Source organism: Lutjanus erythropterus, chromosome 20 (genome assembly GCF_056507025.1).
Source record: "Lutjanus erythropterus isolate fLutEry1 chromosome 20, fLutEry1.hap2, whole genome shotgun sequence".
Classification (NCBI taxonomy): Eukaryota; Metazoa; Chordata; class Actinopteri; order Lutjaniformes; family Lutjanidae; genus Lutjanus; species Lutjanus erythropterus.
Genome location: NC_139336.1, coordinates 30,487,081 through 30,507,688, shown reverse-complemented (window position 1 = coordinate 30,507,688; position 20,608 = coordinate 30,487,081). Strand labels below are relative to the sequence as shown.

The window sequence follows — 20,608 nt, the reverse complement described above, 5'->3', positions numbered from 1 at the left end:
CTCATAGTGTTGCACAGGATACAAATTACAAATGCAGACAAAAGGGAAGGCATATCAGTTAGTCACAGAAAGGATTGGAGCCAGTTGTTATTGTGCCATAATGTGGGGAGAAAAAAAATAAGCATTTGACATTTTAAGCCAAATGCAAAAATGGGGAAATACAAAATGATTGCAGAGCAAAATGTTTCACTATTTGATTAATGTTTTGCCAGTGTTATTTTAGCAGACAAACCTGAAGCACAGATCCCAGGGGGGGTTGGAAAGGACAAATCCCAATTTCCAAAACACATGAAGTTGTCCCCCCCAATATTTCTTTTCTAAATATATTATGTATATATACATACTGAGACTAATTTAATCTTTGTTGGCCCAGTCTAAGTGCCTGACAACATCATTGAAAGGATTCCTACAGTTATAGATCCTATTTGTTAAGCTAGGAACAGATGTTACATGTAAACTCTCTTCAGAGCAGCCAGACTCTGGTAAGGGGTTGGTCCAGTACACCAGTCCAGTCCCAGTGCACCCCTGTCCCCTCTAAGTTGTAATGGGATCTGTTTCCTGGAGACAATCAATGAATAAGCAAATCAGGAATTTCCTAATGTATTTTTATTAATTAATAAGTAATAAGTCGACCAAAGAAAGCTTCTTAAGTGTCTGGCAAATGATTAAGTGTGAGAGAGTTTTAATTAGTGATTACTTGACATAATTTCTAAAATCCATTTATCTTTTAGTAGGCTCATATTTTCACTCACTGACCCCCCCCCCCAAAGGATAAGTGGTTATAGCTAATGGATGGATGATTATTAATATGTTAATGTATAAGTTGATTAAAAAATGCATCCGCAGAGGAAGTAGCTAGTAAATGTGAGAGGGAGCACATGAATAAATATAAGAGAAGAACAGGGGAAGGGAAAAGACAAAAACAGCTATTAGCAAAAGCTTCGGAGGCAAAAGGAGAATGATATGTCACAATTATGTACTGAAGCAAGAACGATGTGATTTGGTGTTAAAAGGGTTTTAAGGGAAAAAGTAAGACAGAGAGTGTGGTGAGAGGCTGTTGACTGTTTTACAGGGAAAGAAGCTACTCGTGCAGCAGAGAGACAGAGAGACGAAGACTTCTTTTCCAATCCTCCCTGTAATGAGAATGATTAATGGTTATGGGGAAGCTGGGAGGTGAGGTGATGAGTTCAATCTGAATAGTAAAAGCTAATCATCTTCTGCATAGGAGGAGGGCACATCACACTCTGGTAGTACTGTGATATACTGTACTTTAAACCGGCACAAAAAAACAGCTCACACCAGCAGACCTAATGGACCCTATCTTCTCCGACAAATTATGGAGTAAGATCGAGAGAAACTCCATGAATTTTGTGCTGCTTTCAGAGTATAAATGCTTGTCCCTCAATGTAGTCTCCTCAAATTTGAAGACAGCGCCCCAATTTCTAGAGGGCCTATTAGTGTGTCAGAAAAAGGCTTCCTAGATGGACAGGACAATAATCCCCGCATCTGGTGAAACTCTGCTACAACAACTATCTCAAGTAATGGTGAGTGGAAGTAATGGACCTATCATCAGGCCAATCAGCTGCCCAAAGGTTTTTTTTTTGTAGGGGCTGTACATCAGGGATCGCCCGTACAGTAAAGATGGCATTGAGGGAGTATCTAGCTTCTGTATTAGATTTCCGAGTGAAACAAGAAAGGCAGGTGGGACACAGCGCTGGACGGAATTTGATTTGAGGGTTTAACGCTGGTTGGTAGCTAGCTAACTTTGCGCAGCTAAAAGTTGAAGATTGATTGATGGGTACCATAATATTACTGGTTGAATTCGGTTAGCTCAAGCCTGTGAAAGCAAAAGTATATTTTATGCAGATGACTTCACGCTCTCACAGTCAGTTGTGCAGACATACAGTATTTGGCCTCAGGTTGTAAATCCAAAAATACATGGATCATGACCTTCCACTGAAAAAAGTAGTACTTTTACTTTCTCATGGTTGAACTTTATTTGCTCAGATTTTGTAACATTGGCGTTAGATACTTTCACTTTTATAGTAAAACTGAAACCATAAGTCAATAAATTGATTACAGAGAAAAGTTATCAGCAACATGATAAAAAATGTATCATTTAAGTCACAGCAAAACTGTAAAGATTCCAGATTTGCAGATGTAAATATTTTCAGGTTGTTTGGACAAAAGAGCAAATCTCTTTTTTTTTTAACATTAAAAACAACAGATAAATCTTAAAATCAAAGAGCAAGTCTATATTGTGGTGAATTTATTCAAATTCACAGGTTAAAAGACATTTTGTGCAATGTTATAGAGACGTCAAAGATTTTGCTTCTCAGACATAATTACAGCCGGCTGCACAGAACAATGTAATGGTTTGGTTTTGTCGTTCATTACGGCTCAGCTAAATTGGACAAGGCCAGGCGCCCTCGTCTCAAACTCAGAATCATGACAAAATATTTCATACAGACAAAGACAATGGATGGTTTTCAATGACAGTTAAATTTAAAATATCTCATTATAAAATGTCACCATCATCTCATCTCGTGGCATGTGAGTGTTCAGTTACATCTGTTTTTTTTTTATTTTGCTCTGGCCACAACTGAAAAACTAAAGTAGAGGTTTTCAGCTGATCAAGAGTTGCTGCCTTCAGTATCCTGACTGGCTGAATACATCTGATCCAGGTAATGATGTGGGAAAGATGGGAAAACAAACATGGCTGGAGCAGACCAGAAAAACCAGCAGTGCCAACCAATGCACACAAGCATCATATAGTTATTATTTTTAGGGTTAATTAATATAGAAGCTACACCAGCATACAGTACACACAGTGAGTATATACAAAGTAGGTGAATTATGCACTGAGTGCCTGTCTAGTTGGTAACTCTACAGGAGTGCCAGAGTGTATGACAGTACAAAGAGGGCTGAAATTAATAGTGTATGGATTGTACAATAAATTATATATAAAGGTTATCTACAGAACAGAACCCATTGAGTTTAGCAGCCAGAACACACAGCCCTCCTCAAAAACACTTCAGCTGGGCAGATGTTTGCCGACACAGATGCCTGAACCTGCATTACCCATTTGAAGTGCAGCCTTATGAGTCATTATGTATAATGCACATACAGTACATCATGTGTATGCGTTGCATTTTATACTGGCTTTGTGGATTCAGCTCAGTGGACAGACCTCTTTTCGACTGTGGGAAGCCTTCCTGCCAAACAGTATTTTAAAACTTTTAAAAGGTTAATGGTATAGTTTGGATTATTTGAAGTGGGGTCGGACGAAGTGCTTAGCGTTAGCAGATGCCAGTCGTTTGGCGAAGCAGAGAGGGGCGCCAACACAGACGCTAAGGAATGAACTGCTGTGGACAGGGTCAGCAACAAAAGGGATTTCAGCCACTTAAAAAAGATCCACCTAAAAAAAATATCACTATTTAAGTCTACTGTACATTTAGAATATGTTCACTGCTTTAGCTTTTTCTGCTGGGAAATACCACTCTCTCGAAGCCAACCAGACTCCAGTAATTTTACCTTGGAACAAACAGGAGTTACTGGTCTACCACTGCCTTGAGTGGTGAGTTTGTAGGTGTGACTGTGTGACTTTGGTGTTTTAAAAGGTTAGTTTGGATTCACTGGCATCACACGCAAACAAACTAACAGATTGAAACAGTGGTAGACCAGCAACAAATTACTGATTTCACCTATGGAGCTTGGTCGACTTAAAGTGCCCAACATCCATGCAATTATACAGACAAAAATCAGTAAAAGTGTAGGGTGCATATGCCTGTGTTTGTGTGAATAAAATGCAACAGAAGAGCAAAATAGCAAATATAAGAGAGTCCCAGGTCTGATTTTGAATCCACTGGTGTGCCTGTTGAGAAGTAGCTTGTGCGTTAGGATGCTTGTGCTTATAAATGATGTAAGTGCATGACTTTGTACTCTCATTTGCTGTATGCATATGTGACTCAGGCAGCTGTCACGACTTCAGCATGACCTCAGTGACTTTCGTCTTGGAGCAAGACGAACTGCTTTGACTTAACGGCCGCTGGGCTCACAGCTAAATGTCAGCTGTTGTGCGTATATTGTACAGCGCATGTGCCTTTGTATGCTGCATGTGTGGCTGTACATGCGTCTGCGACAATGTGTTTGTGAGTAAATTAAGCTGACAGCAACACCAGTCCCCACATGGCTCAGCAACTGGTAATCACATTAAGGCACAGCTGCATTCAGCAGTCAGGCTTTCTGACACCGGCAAGCTAAATATTTCCAACTCCAACTCAATGCAAACTGACATCTACATTCATACAAAAGTGAAAGTATGTAAATTTTCCATTTATAATGCACAAGACGGCATCTGAGAGGCTGCAAGAGCAAATTTGTAAAGTTGTATTCATTGAGATGTATTTGCAAAACAAAGGTATTAAAACTGTATGTGGGCAGATATGAATACCAGTTTGCACTTTTACGGTGTCCATTTAAATGCTGACATATAATTTAGACCTTGATTTTTAAGGACCTGTTTTTATTTCAGCTTTATTGCAGAAACGCGTATTACCTATGACAGAAGGACGCAGCATCTTTCAACTAAGCAGTCAGATGAGCTGAATGCAAAGCCATGGACCACCAACAGGAAGAGAGGAGGAGGAGCGGAGACAAAAGCTTCTCCTGGCTACTGTTCGATCGGGCCATGAAACAGCCATACACATGCGAAATAGACGAAATGGGACCCAGGTTGACCAAGCAGTGGTTCTCAGTTGTCTAACTCTTTATGCAAAGATGTTGACCATATTATCATCACCATCTTGTTGCTGCTGTTTATGCACAACTTGACACAAATTCAAATCAACCAAATTATTTCCTGGGTGTACTCAGTATGTGTACATGCAGATTAATATATTGTTTTATTTTTTTACCCTATTCTCCTGTGAATTCATGACATATATAAAATCTGCCAACTGAAACACAATGGAACCGCAGCATTAATTCTCACCAATTTCAGTTAATTTTAGGACACAACAACAGAAAAAGAACATTTTCCACAGTCTTTTCTGAAGGTATGACTAAGCACTACCAAACTGCGCCATTTGGAGACCTCAGAAGGACCCTTGGTAACCATGGTTACATACTTTGGATGAAAAAGGCCATAACTTTTGAACGCTTCAACCTACGAGCATCATCTTATGCTCTAAAATTAAAGCTGACATGAAAAGTTATCCCAGATTCACTGTCAGTGGTTACAACACAGAGTAACAGAAGTATAAACACATTTTTTGTGGCTTATTTAACTTAAAAATATTTTCCCTGAAATTGAACCTTTGAAAATAAAATGAACTATTTACAAAAAGTCCCTGAGTTTAGATTGTCCCTCGATGTCCTTTTAATAAATTATCTGTATATATGTTGTATTTGTGTGTAGCATGATAATAAATAACCTTGATAGGTTGATAAATGCACTTGCAAGTTTGATGTGTGTTTGAATAATCTGAGATATAGGGCCTTGTTCTGGTGAAACTGGGAGCACAAGCACAGGCTGGAGGGGTCGGGATCAGGAATGAAGGCCTGAGGCATTCCATCCCTCCACGCTGCACCGAGAAGAAACCATTCAGCGGTGTAAACCAGGAAATCGGAGAGATAGAAAAAAAATCCAGGAGGGAGAAGCTGTGATTTAGCTTGTCCCAGTCTGTCTCTTTTTTTAAGCAGAAACCGCATATTTGTACAGGATGCCCACAGCTATGTCACGGTGGTCTAGCTCTCGTCCGTTTCTAACCATCTCTCGCTGATGTCTCAGTCTCCCACCGCTCTGTTTGTCTATCCAAAATAATCCTAATCAATATTGTTTTACTCTGCTACTGCACGTTGTATTTTTAAAAGCCATACACATGCACGCACACAATCCTATTATACATAAACAACCCCGGCACGCTGAAAAGTTATTACAGAGGGCATCACAATATATGCCCTGCCGACACAGTTTACAACCCAAATTTATGAGTTGCTACCTGTTATGTGGAAGAGAAAGGACTTGAAAAGGTGGGAGGCTTAACAAGGCACCACTTGGCTCTTGTACTCAAGTGGGCTCAGTGTTTGTGCACTCACCTCTATATATTTTTATTGTATCTCTCCTGCATCGAGAGCATACCCGCCAATTTGGAGCTAATAAGCAAATGGTAAAGTGTGTGGAGACCGCTCCAGGGATTTTAGATATGTGATTGCTGAAAAGGTGTGACAGCCTGTTAAGGGTAATTTCAGATGCAGTGGCCCTTGGCAACCGGCTGTATGTTGTTTTCTCACCTTTTATCAACCAGCTTGTGCAGTGGTAAAGCCACAGAGGGTGGCACGGGATGGCAGCTGTCACCCAAAACAGTGTTGCCGTGCCACCGCAGCCATCCAAAACGGATTATTAAAAAAGGATGGCCCCGTTTTACCATTTTCTACATATATATGTGTGTGTGTATATATATATATATTTAGCTGACATCGATAAATTAACCTGTTTGTCTTTTCATCTGTTTGAGTTCAAGTCTAACAGCCTCTCAGTCGCTGGAGAGTGATTCAGTACCCAGCAGGGCACTGAAGAAAACACACACAGTCTGGTGCTCTCCGCCAGCAGCTGACTCTGCAATACAACAATGTTGAAAGAGAGAAAACGGGAAGGTCACAGTTGCTCCTTGAGGTGAGGCTTGATTTTGCAGACTATATGCATAATAACTCCAAAATATCCAGTCCTCAGTTACTTTGCTTCATATTTTAGACACAATGGAAAAGATAGTGAATCTTGCTTTAGGACGGTCTGCTACTGTCTGCCTCACAGGGAGTTAAAAGGTCAGAGTAATGTGGCTCCAGCAACAGATAATTCATGCCATGGCCCGATACAAAAAAAAAATCTTAGAAGCAATCCATCCTAAAATGAAAAGGAAACCACTGCAGAACGGCTGGGCCGAGGGTGGTATTGTCAATATATCCAGCAGTAGAAAAAAAAATCCCTTGGCAACACTATGGATATCTTTTCAGTGCTATGCAGACAAAAGCCATTCTTATAACTTTCTAACGTGATGCTAATCCAAAAACGAGCACATAATGTGTGAAAGATCTCCAAACAAGCTGAGGAGTTCAGTGGCTGCAGTTTGCAACAAGATGCAAAAATTCAAGTTAAATTTGAGGTAAAACTAAAACCCTTGCTAATGTTATACATAAAGCCAAGCTTCCCATCCCTTACAAGATCTAAAACCCTAAGGTGCAAGTAAAAACTAGAATTACCACCTTTCTGTTGTAGGCCTTTGCCAAACAGTGAAGTTGCAGTTTATATCCATGTCTGTCTACATGTCTAGACACTAGAGTTTGAAGGAATTCAATAAAAAGTAATAAGCATATTTTTCTTGGCAGTTATTACTATATTGACACAAATAGTTCCAATGAATAATTTCCAATGAGAAACTTCACTCAGAGACTATTTTTAAAGAGGAGTACAGAGCGCAAAGAGAGCTTCAGGTGTTTCTGCAGAACATTATGAGATCATAAGGATGTTGACCTTTGACTTTTTGGATATAAACTGTCATCACTTAACCATAACCCTATTAGACACAGATGACTTCATCACTGAGTCCAAGTGGATGTTTGCAGCAAATTTCAAGAAATTCTCTCAAGACTTTCTTGAGATACTGTGTTCATAAGAATAGGATGAAAGTCACAGTGACCTTGACCTTTGACCGAATTCTTGCCTCCAAGTGGACATTTGTACCTAATTTCAAGAAATTCCCTTGAGGTGCATCTGAGATATCGCTTTCACAAGAACGGGACCAAACTGAGGTCAGCGACCTCTGACCGCCAAAACCCAATCGGCTTGTTCTCGAGTCCAAGAAGACATCTGTGCCGAGTTTGAATAAAATCCCTCAAGGTATCGCATGCATGAGAACGGGAGGACGGATAGGCCAAAAAACATAACGGTTGTTTGCCAGGGTGGAGGCATGAAAAACGATTCAATTTAGACTGTGTGTTTTTATAAGGTTCCGCTGGTGTCAGTCAAACGAGAGCAACATTATCAAGCCGTGCACAAAATTTGCATATTGATGGCAATAACTTCCACAGGCAGTGGATAGAGCCATCAGTCAACCTAACATTGTTTTGATGTTAAGGTCATTTGTGTTACTGCTTTCTATGCATGTGAAGTGTCATTTATTTTCCGGGTGAATGCCTAAATTTTGCATAAACTTTATTCTAATAAAAACATTTGGAGCAATGAAAGCCTGCTACTTTTTTAATATACAATACCAATACATATAATAAAGACACCCCGAAATCACTCTCCTGAATACCAATGCTAGTGCTGTAGGCAACATCAAAGAATATCCCCAGACTCTTTGAGTCAAAGTATCAAAGAGGGTGGTTAGAACTAAGCAACAATATCAACAGATTAAACTCAACGGTGGGCTGTAAAGAGCCATTCTGAATTTGCTAACGGCGAATTTAATCGCTTGAACTGTGGCTGTTTTTACTCAGTTTTAAAAGGGGCTTGAACATGACCTGCATCTGATATACGAGAGGCAGTCACACACGCGGTCAACACGGTAAGGATCACTACGGGTGTGTTGCCAACAGTGAAATGATAAACAAAACGTATGTGGAGAAAACAAACCTGTGTATTTTTATGTATTACTAAATTGTCTTCCCAATTAGATCGTGCTGACGCATCTAACTGCTGGGCCGGATTATGTGCATGGTCAATGTTTTTTTTTTTTTAATGAGGCATACGAAGTTTAGGATCTCAGACACCCATCCTGATCTGTGATTGGGTTCAGGCAACAAAACCCCTTTGGTTACAGGTGGAGTATCTGATTCAGGGAAAGATAGGCCTAGTTCACCGTTGAATCACTCCGGTCTTCAAACACCAACTTTTTGGGTTTGTGGCTCGGAGCGACCTGGCAGTGAGACTCGACAGTGAACTATCTTTTCACCATCGTTTATTCCAATTTTAAGATTCAGGAAATATTGTGATTTTACCAACATGTTAAATCATAATCACTGTGGACTTTTTCTGTATTATACCGAGACCCTCCCCTAACCTTCTCCAACTGCTATCAGTGCCTAAACATAAAAAAAGATTAACAATGGAGAGTAGATATTGTAGTGCAAGATCAGATATACTGATAGTGACACTGATATATTCCATATCTAGATTTTTGCCACTTGCAGTTTATGTTAATTAAAACGTTTCCTCAGTATGTTAAAAGAAAATTTAATCAGGCAAAATTACACACCCTTTTGAACTTATTTATATGTTCAAATTAGCTGCATATACACATCATTTCTCAGAGAAAGAGTTGAGGTGAGGTTGCAGATTGCAAACATCTCGCCTCACCCTCCCATTCCAAGCAGCTGTACTTGTACTACTGTAGGAACATGGCAGTGCAACTTGGCGATGCAACATGGCGTATTCCGTGGAAGAAGACCCACAGCCTTTCAGGTGATTATAGACAAATCCAGCGACCACCTTGTGTGTTCCACCATCTTGCTGCGCTGCCATTGCTGCAGCCATTCATCGTGTCCATCACTCTCGGTGTCCGCTGGTTGTGTCTAGAAGGGAACCCCAAATTTGCGAGATTTTTCATGTTTTTGGTCGATGTGTTCACTCTCGTGGGTCTGGGGTTCCCTTCTAGTCACCGTGTCTGCTGTTACCTGCTGACAGTGACAGCACGGTAAACAACAACCCTCATGAAGGTGCTCTTTAGGATGGTGATATTAATGTTCTTTAATTTTATACAGTAGATAGACGCTGGTTGTGAAAGTTCTTTTCTGTTATTATTTTTGATCCACTGACCAAGACCAAGATCTTGAGACCAAGACCTTTCCCTAACCTCTTTGATAGAAAACATTATCCAGGCAGCATTACATTTCTTTTAAAATGTATGTGACATTACAAATCAGCTATATATTAACATTTCAAGGAGACACGATTGGCAGAAAAGGACAGCAGTGCGTGTGTAAAAAGTTTTCAATACCTCAGGCGGCCCAACATCATCAAAATGACCTTTAAGCAATGAGGACCGAAGGATCACTTCACCAGCTGCTCCTGGAGCTGGCCTGAGCCAGACAGGAGAGGCATGGCTGGCTGTGACAGGGGATAACCCCGCATTGCATGGCTGTTTGCTCTAAGTCCCGTCCATGTGTCAACACTAGCAGCATTCTCAACCTCCGCCACACTTCTCCGAATAAACTAATAAATATTGTTCCTCATCATTAACTGAGCAAAATTACCGCACTCTCCACTGAACCTCGACCGCGCTCCTTGGGAAGGCAGCATAAGTACAACAGACAGCCTCTCCACACGGGCATCAGGCCTATCTATTTCTGTTTCGGAAACTGCTGGGCACGTTCGCATGCTTGTGGTTCAAGTTGAGCGTGCTCACCCCATTAAGCAGCCACTCCTCTTCTTGTGTGCACATGGCCAGAAATCATGCGCAAGGAGTCATGGCAGGGATCTGAACCAGGGATTCACTGACTTCAGTAAGGAGAAAGATAGGGAAAGATTCATGCCATTTTTCTGAGCAGTGAGATGGTTCATAGAGCAAGATCAATGTCTGGGATTAGAGAAAAGTTATATCCTGGTGATAGGCTATTGATTTAAATTAAATTTAGTGCTGCTGTATAGGAATATCAGGTAAGGAGCATTCACTTATACATATTGATGATAGGATTTGGACAACTCCATGAGAAAGTTTTGCTACAATTAGGATGGAGGAGTTGATCATGTTCACTAGAGTAAGATGTCTAATTAATTTTATGTTTATCTTACTCATCTACGCAAATTAAGCCCCAGAGCTAATTTATAACTGCTTAAATATGGTATCTACTTTGATTAAAACTGGGTGAAATACAATTTAAGAGTCAATAACATGAGCATAAGTATTTTCCTAAATGTTCTCATCACATTTGCTGGTTTGCTGTGGTGAAACAAACAACAGTTACATAAAGAATCATGGTGAAAATTTAAAATGATAAGCTTATTTTTAAAAAATCTGTGGATTTTTGCACCAAAATATAATTTAATTCAGAAATTAGTAGTCATAACATGAACACAGGATATAGAGAAATGAAACTTCAGGGTCTATCTTCTGGTACACAGTGCGGCGCAGCTGTCATTGCTATGTTCTGACCAATGTGGTTGACATTTTCTCACCCACGTTGTGTAGGTAGCAAATTTACTTGCACCCATCCGTGCACCCACGAGTGTCTGGGTCTTAGATGAGATGTGATCAGGTGCAGGTTGTTGGCGCAGTGCTATCTTGAAGCAACAGAAAGCAACTGCGCCATTGACCAACAAAATTGTGTACTAAAGTCTGAGGCACTGTATTTTCCTCCTGTTTAAAGGCTGCAAAGGCTAAAGGCTCACAACATAAAAATGAATGTTTTGATCAATAACTAATACGTTGCCTGTAGGTGAAATTGGATGAAGCTGTGTGCACATTTATGTACGGCAACTGTAACTTGTATAAATCTTACAGGACTGGTCGAGGTCTCATGTTAATTTGTAGTAAACTTCCATCAGAGCTGCAGCAGCTGTTTCCTGGAGAATTTCCTCTGTCCTGTCTGTTAATTATAGTTTTTAGTTTTGCACTGTTTTTGTGCGCCCAGATTATGCAGTGTTTAAAAAGCGAGCTGGAGTTGAACACACTAAACACACTTGCGGCATGTCATTTAGACAATGCTCTATAGATAGTCTAAACAGAGGACTTGGTCAGATTGATCAGTAAACATTTGTGTGGTCTTTGTCTGTCTTTTTGTCTCTGTGACTCCGGGTCTTTCACACACACAAAACACATACAAAAACTGAGTCACATGCTGCTCTGACTTGGCAGTAGATCAGCTGTATGGCCTGTTGTAGTGAAGCCCTAGGGCTGCAGACCCACAGCTGTAATCACGGTGTTTTGTCGGAAGCGAAGATTGAGGACTGCTGAAAGTGAAGCTGAGCAGGGAAAGAATTCAAGCACCATGGGACACACACACACACACACACACACACACACACACACACACACACACACACACACACACACACACACACACACACTCTCTCTCTCTGTCTCCCTCTATCTCTCTCTCTCTATATATAGATATATATATATACATTTATATATATTTATATATAATATATATATATATATCTTTCTTTCTCTCTCCGTCTCTCTCTCTCTCTCTCACACACACACAAGACAGCACAGAACTACTTTCATGTGCTACTTCAAAGCATCAATTAAACAGGAGAAAGGCTGGATAATAACCATAAGGTTATCCTCATCGTAATGAGCCAAAGTATTCGTTGTGACACATCAAAACACTACCACAGCTTCTAGCCAGCACATGGAAATGCATTAACACCACAGCAGGGAATAACGTGCGCGGAGGTGCATGCAAATAAGGGAGCAACTTCTTGAGGACAAATCTTAATATTTGACAAAATCACAATGTGTTGAGACTTGGCTGCCTACGCCGGAGCGACGACAGTTACATATTGTTTTACAAATTCAGGCATTGTTATCATCTGAAGGAGCTCTATATTGGCTTTTCACAGAATATTGTGATGTGAATAAATGTTTTATTCATATTTGGGGGTAAAGCAGGTCCCATTTGCCAAAAAAATGGCTGGTGTGTGTTCATATATGAAAACAGCCACGTAAAAAAGTAATACCTTAGTATCTTAATGCAGGACATTGCACGCAAATATTATTTTTCATTGTCAAACTTGATTCACAACTGAAAAGAAAGTGGATATTTTCTCCCCGCAACTGGTTTCTTGTTGTATCAGATGGCAGTCTTGGGTTAGAGGAAAAATGCAAACTCTAGACTTCAGTGTGGCTCGGCAGAATGACACATGAAAATACCCTCTTAATACCCACAACACTCTTTGATGTGTACAGTACATCGAGCAGGAAGAAGTCTGCCCACTGCGGGCCATAAATTACCAACACTCTGCACCTCACACCAAGCATAATGTGCAGGAGAGAGCAACACTACAGCAAAGTCCCCGGCTCATGGGCGTAGACATAAACCAGTGCCTATAATGCCAAGTAGAAGTCTACGGGGGATATAAGGACACAGTCACAGGTCGAATCAAAGCACCGAACAAGGGACGAGAGACATAAAAAAGTTTAGAATGAACTGCTACCCCAGAGCAAACTTCAGAGGGAAAGGGGGGACAACCAACAGCAGGGCACAGCATGTCTATTCCAGATCATTAGAAGCAGTGTTCACAGAGCTGGAAAAAAGCATATCCAGGGGGTTGTAGGACTACAAAAGAAAGGGCTTCTGAGTGCGCCTCATTGTAATGGAATATTCCACACAGAACAAAACATGAAAACCATCCGCTCCCCAACTTCACATGGCATGAGAAAATGACTGAGTCATACGCTTTGACGGCAGAATGCGACTTCTTTCAGACAAGAAAGGGATCATTGATTGGGCAGCTTAGTGGCAACAGGGTAACTGCTTATACAAATCATTTCAGGCACCTCATATCGAATTTATGTATACTGTAGCTGCATGTATGCGTCTTCATAAGGCAGATCTTCACATGGAGATCTAGGTGGGACACACGAGCAAGACTGTGGCCATAAGGCCCCTAAAAAAAGCAGAGAAAAGTATAAGAAGGTGCAGCCATGTAGTAGCTGCAGTAGCCTTTTACTTTAGCTAGCTTTGTACACACGGATGACTTGCATGAATGTACAAGTGAAACGTGTTGGTCATCATATCGTCCACTAGCGACAGATTACAGATTGACAAATTACAATCTAATCTAAAACTATTGCTGGCTAATGTCAGTATATATTGTGTTGTAATGTATAGAATAACATACTGTGCCCTGCTCTCTCTGAAATACTTGTTACATTCTCAAATATACAGCATGACCAACTGTAATTTTCTATTTCATAAAAGAATAAAAAAAATCATCTAAAACAACATGTTACCTGCACAAATAACCGTGGATATTAGATTGTAATGTCAAAGGAATAGTGGATTTATACATGTTTTTATTTTGACATCTGCATCATATATAAGCCATTAGCCTCCGAGCGATCTAAATATTGCCATCCACCATTGAAAAACCCTTATCAGTCGACCACTAATGTCTGCCAAGGGCGAGTGGAAACGGTTATTTCCACACAGATAACTGACGTAAGTTGAATTAGGAGGAGTAAAGACAACTCATTTACACCTTTTCAACATCAGGCCAGAACGAGTCCTGTGTTGATAAACGCCTCCAAAGGTGGTTTGAGCAATGAAATTGCAATTTGTCTTTAATCTTTCCTGGCGGCGCTTTGCTTGGACGTGACTCAGCTTTTTTTTTATTATAATGCACTCTTAGAAATAAGGGTTCCAGAGGAATTCTTCCTGAAGGGCTGAGCCGTTTGACAGGGGGTTCCTCAAGAGTCAGGGTTCTATTAAGAATCATTTTCATCCTAAGAACCCTTCTGTGGAAGAAACAGTTCTTCAAGGTTTGTTCAAATTCTTAAAGAACTCTTTTGACAAGATTCTATCCAGATTTCTTTGTAGTGGTAGTATTTTCAGCAAAAGCTCATGGGTGACTTCTACATAAAACCCTGGGATTATAAGAGGGTTCTCAGTGGAACCACATAGGTGGGTTCTTGTTAGCACCCTTAAAAGGTGCAAAGGCTGTGGATAGAACCCCCCTGTGAGGGTCCTGGGTAGAACCATTACACCATAGAAGGGTTGTCTGTAGAAGATCTCATCTCACAGATGGTTCTATTACTCTTAATGTGGTGTTCTAAATGGTTCTCCTTTGGGAACAAGCTAAAAAAAAGCATCTATGGTTCTAGTTAGCACTATATGGATGCAATATGGATTTTACGACAGGCAGAATATTACTCAAAATTGTTATTAATGTGCATAATTGTACAACTGAAATATTAAATCTGGCTTCTTCCTGGTCACGCTTGGTGAAACATCCACCAAATAAAGTCCTGAGAGTAGAAAAACTGGGAAGTAAAGTCAGTGACTGTAACTAGAAAATCTGTGCATGAGCTAACATTTTCTGAGAGCCCAGGTATAAGACGGAGCATAGGAGAAACTAGGGCAACGCATGCTGACAGGGAAGTGAGGAATGTTGCTACGAAGCAAAATTTCAACATGCAGGCTTGTGGACACCAGGAGAAGAGTAGATGAACAGCTGCGGGGTTTAGCTGAGCTCACACAACTGCTACTGTAGTTTTCCAGCTGAGTAGATGTTCAGGTGTGTTTTCCCATTAATGTAAATGTGAATAAAGTTAACTAAGGTACTCTGGATTGTAAACTACAGGCAGTTATACTTGACAGCCAGGCGCTAGTGAGATGTGTTTCTATACCGCTCCTTTATTTGCTCTTGTTCCCACTCCTACGCAGATTTAGGGGGTAAAATCTCCGATCCAGACAGCCCTCAGGCTCAGACGTCGGCCATTAGTGGCTTGCTTTCTCCCACATCTCTCAGGCTTCCACGGAAGAAATGTGCATTTGCTTGAAATGAAATGTGGAACTGTGTGTGCTGCTGGATGCAGACCCCCCACACATCATGTCCTTTGCAGACTGTTAGCCCTCCCAGTCAGATGTCTTTGGACAACAGCTTCCCGCTTGTGCAGACTAGTCCGCTATCTATATATCAATAGTGGTGTGTTACCTCCTTGCCCCTTACGTGGCACATCAGCAACACAATCAATATCATCCTAGCTGGACTAGATTGTGAAATGTAACTGTGAGCTCTCCATTTGTTAGAGGGGGATTTCTTTGATATGGGGCCCAGGTTCCATTTACCAAAAGTATCTTAAATATAGACCAGATTAAAATCCTCTCAGCCTTAAGATGATTTTGGGAACCAGCGGCCAGATTTAGTCTCAAGCAGGTTGGGAAGACAAAAAGATTATTTCATATTGCTCAGTTTCTTTCAAAAGTTGTTCAGTTTCAAAACGTTGCATTTGACACCGACCATTTCCTCGTGTCTGCAGCTCCATGCAGGTTCACATCTCAGCTGAGTCCCACTGTGCTTCAACTCCAACCTGAAGCATTAATTTATGCTTCCAGTCTTTTTTTTTTTTTTTGACAATACATAAGCAAGGTTGGAGCCCATAAAAAAAACACACTGAATAAATAATTTTATCTACATTTTGCAACCTAGGTGGAGCAGAGTGTGCTGCTCTCTGGCTCTCTGCTCTGGTTTGTAATGTAGGTTAAAATATTGTAGACGGCCCACATTTCCCATCATGCCTGCAGTGCTGGACTGAGCAGTTTCTTAAGTTTGTTTGTTATTTTCCAAAATGCAAATGCTGCTTTGTTTTTTGTAACGCATCTATTCAAAACACAGGGTTTATGTTGGTAATTGTAATTATTGTGCTGGTTTACAGATGTTTTTATTGAGGTTATTACATTTCTTGTCACCAGCTTTATTTTCCCACATTTAAATATGCTGTAAGGGCCTCCCATTTCTGGGATAATAATTTGGTTCCCTTGGAACACGTCATGTTACTTCATTATGGGTTAATTGCACAATATGTTAGTTCTACCACTAGAGGTCTCTCTCACATTAAAACATTAACAAAACACAGTTTGATGGATGATGTTGTGAAGTAGCATGGGATCATGCTTAGAATGATCCTCACTTTTAAACAACCACCATCGCTGATTAAAATCTGACATGATTCTTCCTCATTCCCAAGTCCCATGTTTCCCCAGAAGCTAGAAACTTGTAACTAGCTAGCAAAGGCTAGCAGGAAATGCACACTTAAACTGTTGAGTTCTTTGTGTTTGAACATTGTTGGAAACATTCGGGCAGTGGTGGTCAAAGTACTCAACCACAGTACTTTAGTCAAAGTACAGATACTCCTGGTCAAATATTACTCAACTACAAGTAAAAGTTGCTCAGTCAAAATTTTACTTGAGTTAAAGTACTAGAGTACATGCTTTTAAAATACTTAAGTATTCAAAAGTACAAATTACAAAGTACATTTTCTAATATCAGTACATTGCTGTATTGTTTGCTACAAAAAGAAAAAATACATTTAAAAAACTGGTTCGATCTCCCTGCTGTTCAAGTATGTTTCTGACATTAATTAGTTCAGTCTAAGCACTTTTCATAAACTAAACAGATGATGTCTTCCCCTCCACCTGTCTGCGTTGCTCGGTTAGATCTGCATGGCACGGATCCCTGTGACATCAAGTGTTACTGAACCATATTGTCTATAATGGCCCTCAGCCCATTTCACCAAAGTTATGTATTATTTACGCTGCCAAAGTAATTCATCGGTGAATAAAACAATTTGCTGCCACTTGCAAGTAACCCTGATCTTCTTTTCAGCCGCCACAGAGACAGGGGCAAGGATAAAATGCAAGTATCAATATGAAAAAGAGAAGCAGCCGCCTTACCATAATCCACTTTCCTCTTGACTTTTGCCTGGCGTACTTCTCAAAGAATTTGGCAATGCATTCATTTCATTTATGCAGCAGTAACCTTCAGGGTCTGACCAATTAACTTCCTCCTTTAACCTCTCTCTCACTAATAGAGTCTCCTCCTCAGTTTAAGTGTTTGTCCGATTATCGCGTTTGTAGCGCTGGCCTACGCATTTTTACCGAGGACACATTTTCACCCTTAATTATAGACCGGCAAAGGAAACTCTCTTACGACTGACCTCAGAGAGGACACCTCTCTGCTGTGTCCTTCACCGAGTTTTGAGGAGCTTGACCCGTATGGATTTAATTTTAGAGGCACGATTTTCTCAGAGGGTTGACACAAGACACGTCTTATTATTACAGAGTCAAATTCTCTGCAGCAAATAAGACAAGCACAAGCCAAGCTGAAGGGCTCTAGATAGCCAGGAATATAAACTCTCAACTACTGTCTATGTGACTGGAATGATTAATAACCCCTACATGAGAAAGAAGGCGTAATATGAAAAACTGTTCAGTGTTGTAGTTTGCATCTACTGTAGGTGACAGTTATCAAGAGGATAGTAAGTTATTCTGTCAAAGGTAGGTGAACTCATTGCGGTTAATGTCTAATTTTCAATGTTAATGTCTCAGCAGTCATAACTTCATGACCAGTGACAACATGTCTGATTAAAATTATTGGGAATGTTCCTGTTAATGAGCTGAATTTATTGCCGTGGCAGAGGCTGGTGTCACCAGTAAGTCCCATCTGAAAATTGCACCGAGCTTTTTTTTTTTTTTTTTCTTTTACAAATGTGAAATTGTGCTCCCATTTGATCTTTAATGAAACAGAAAGCCAACAGAGTGAGCTGGCAGCAATTTTAATAAAACACGTAAACAATAAATCGAAAAGGTTACAACTGCATGCAGAGGATCCTTTTTAAATGTGCTATGGCAAAGAGTAATCTTTCTATTCTACATAAATCAAAAGATTCACTTGAAGATATCTTGAATTTAATTATGCGCCCAGGCAGATAAATGCAAACCTATGCAGTGGGTTAGATATGTGGGTATATGTTCTCCATGCAAGATGTGAACCTCAGTGATGAATATGTAACATGATGAATATGTTCAGTCGCAAATTATGGATCTAACTCCGACAAAAGTCAGTTTCTAAGTCATTCCTCAGGTGCCATACTCGTACATATCTGGTGTCTGCATCAGAACCACGATGCAAAAATGAAAAAATCTACATACTGATAAGTTTCTTGTACATCAAATGGGATATGGAATGTTGAGTTACAAATATTCGAAGGAAATTAATTGTGAAATGAACTGTGAAACACTGTCCTCAAAGCAGTTTGGAAATTCTCAAGGGCAACATGGTGGATCAGTGGTTAACAGTCATGTAGAGGTCATAGATTCAAATATTTGCGTGAACTTTTCTCACCCTCTGCTGCGTGTTCATGTGATTCCTCCCTCATTACAAAATTAAAGGGAAAAGTTGTCACTTTTCCTGTGGAAAGTGCTGAATTTCATCTGATTGAAATTGAAACAATCACAGAAAATTGGGGAGGCAAAAATATCAGCCTATATAATGTTAAGGTGTGATGAAGTGAGGGGTAGGGATTAATATTTTCCCAAAAATGACACATTATGACCACATGACCACTTTAGTCTATTATCTGGTGGTGTTAATAATTATTACTGAGGCAGAACAACGTCAATTCAACATTAATCAACCTTATAATGAAGATAATATGAACTGCGCATGCTGTGCGCAGCTTGACCTTCCCTGTGGCTGCATGCAAGGATAAAATGCCAAGTTCACTGCCTCTGATCTATCAATGTCTGACTGAACAGCCTCATGGAAGTCATATTTTACAATTCTTTATATTTCAAACTAACCAAATGGTTTAAATCAAGCCATTTGGTGTTTTTAAAGTCATGTTATTGAGCTGAAACAGATTCCATATTCTGTTGGCGTTCAGAGGCTGCTGCTGAGCGCAGCAGATGGATGGTGCTGTGCGCACTTCATTGTTCAAATAATAAATAATAATGATCACTGAAAGTTAAAAAGTAAAACTCTAAAAAAGTTCTTAGTCATTTTGTGTGAGGCTGTGGGCGGGTTTTATGGGAGATTGTTTCTTAGGTGAGGGCCACCTTTTGACACAGCCAACTGCTGAGGTAAATCCATTGGATGCTGCAGTATTTCACCCAGATGTGTTTTGGATAAAGTATGAATTCATTGTTCTTAAACTTTGGGCTTTCATCTGGAGTTTTATCTGATATTTCAAATGATGCAGCAAACCTCAGCCCAGCAGATTTTATCTCTCCAACGTAGTGCACAATTTACATCTGCATTGTTTACTAATTTGAAGCATTTCCACACAAAGCTGGTGGCAGACGTCGTGTTGTGTGTCTCATTTAAATGGTACAGCAAAAAGTTACTGTATTAAGTGCATTACTGATCAGAGCTGTTTGAATTCATGGTACTTTGTAATTGCTAACTAATTAATTAAAGAGCTCTGTGTGCAAAACGCACACCAGCCTGCATGAAAATTAAATCTTAAGAATAATCTAGCAATATGCCATGACTTTATTTTCCTTTCCTGTCAAATACCAATTAAATTTATTAGTCTATGGCTATTTTATACCTGCATTTTTTCCTGCTTTGTCTCAATATTGGGGCTTGCTGCACCCCCAACCTCATGAAGCCATGCAGCAGTGCCTACGTGTACCAGAATGCATTGCAGGCAAGCTTGTGACTGCTATGCCCATGTGACCATGTTATCCCCACTCCAGCCTACAGAAACTGCTTTGTTGGGCAAAACATGTTGGCTGTAGTGTGGAACTTATCAACTAAATTAATCACCAGCTATTGTCATAATGGAAGTAATTTTTCAAGAAAAAAAAAGTCAAAATTTTCTAATTTTAGCGTTTTAAATACAAAAATTGTCTAGTTTCTTTACTCCTCCATCACAGTAAACTGAATATCTTTGGGTTGGGGACAAAACAAGACATTTGAGGATGTCACATTTTGTTTTTAGAGAAACACTGTTCAATATTTTTCACCATTTTCTTTACTTTTATTGACCCAATAACCGATCAATGAGTTGAGAAAACAACCAACACATTAATCAATAATAAAAACAATTATTAGTTGCAGCACTACTTAGGTGATTCAGAGGTGGGGACTAGAAAT

The 20,608-nt window shown here is 40.0% G+C and overlaps 1 protein-coding gene across 2 annotated transcripts in view; it reads right to left on the bottom strand.

The window, feature by feature from the left end:
- astn2 (astrotactin 2) overlaps positions 1-20,608 on the bottom strand; it is a 382,265-nt gene that overhangs the window by 215,429 nt on the left and 146,228 nt on the right. The window lies entirely within an intron of this gene.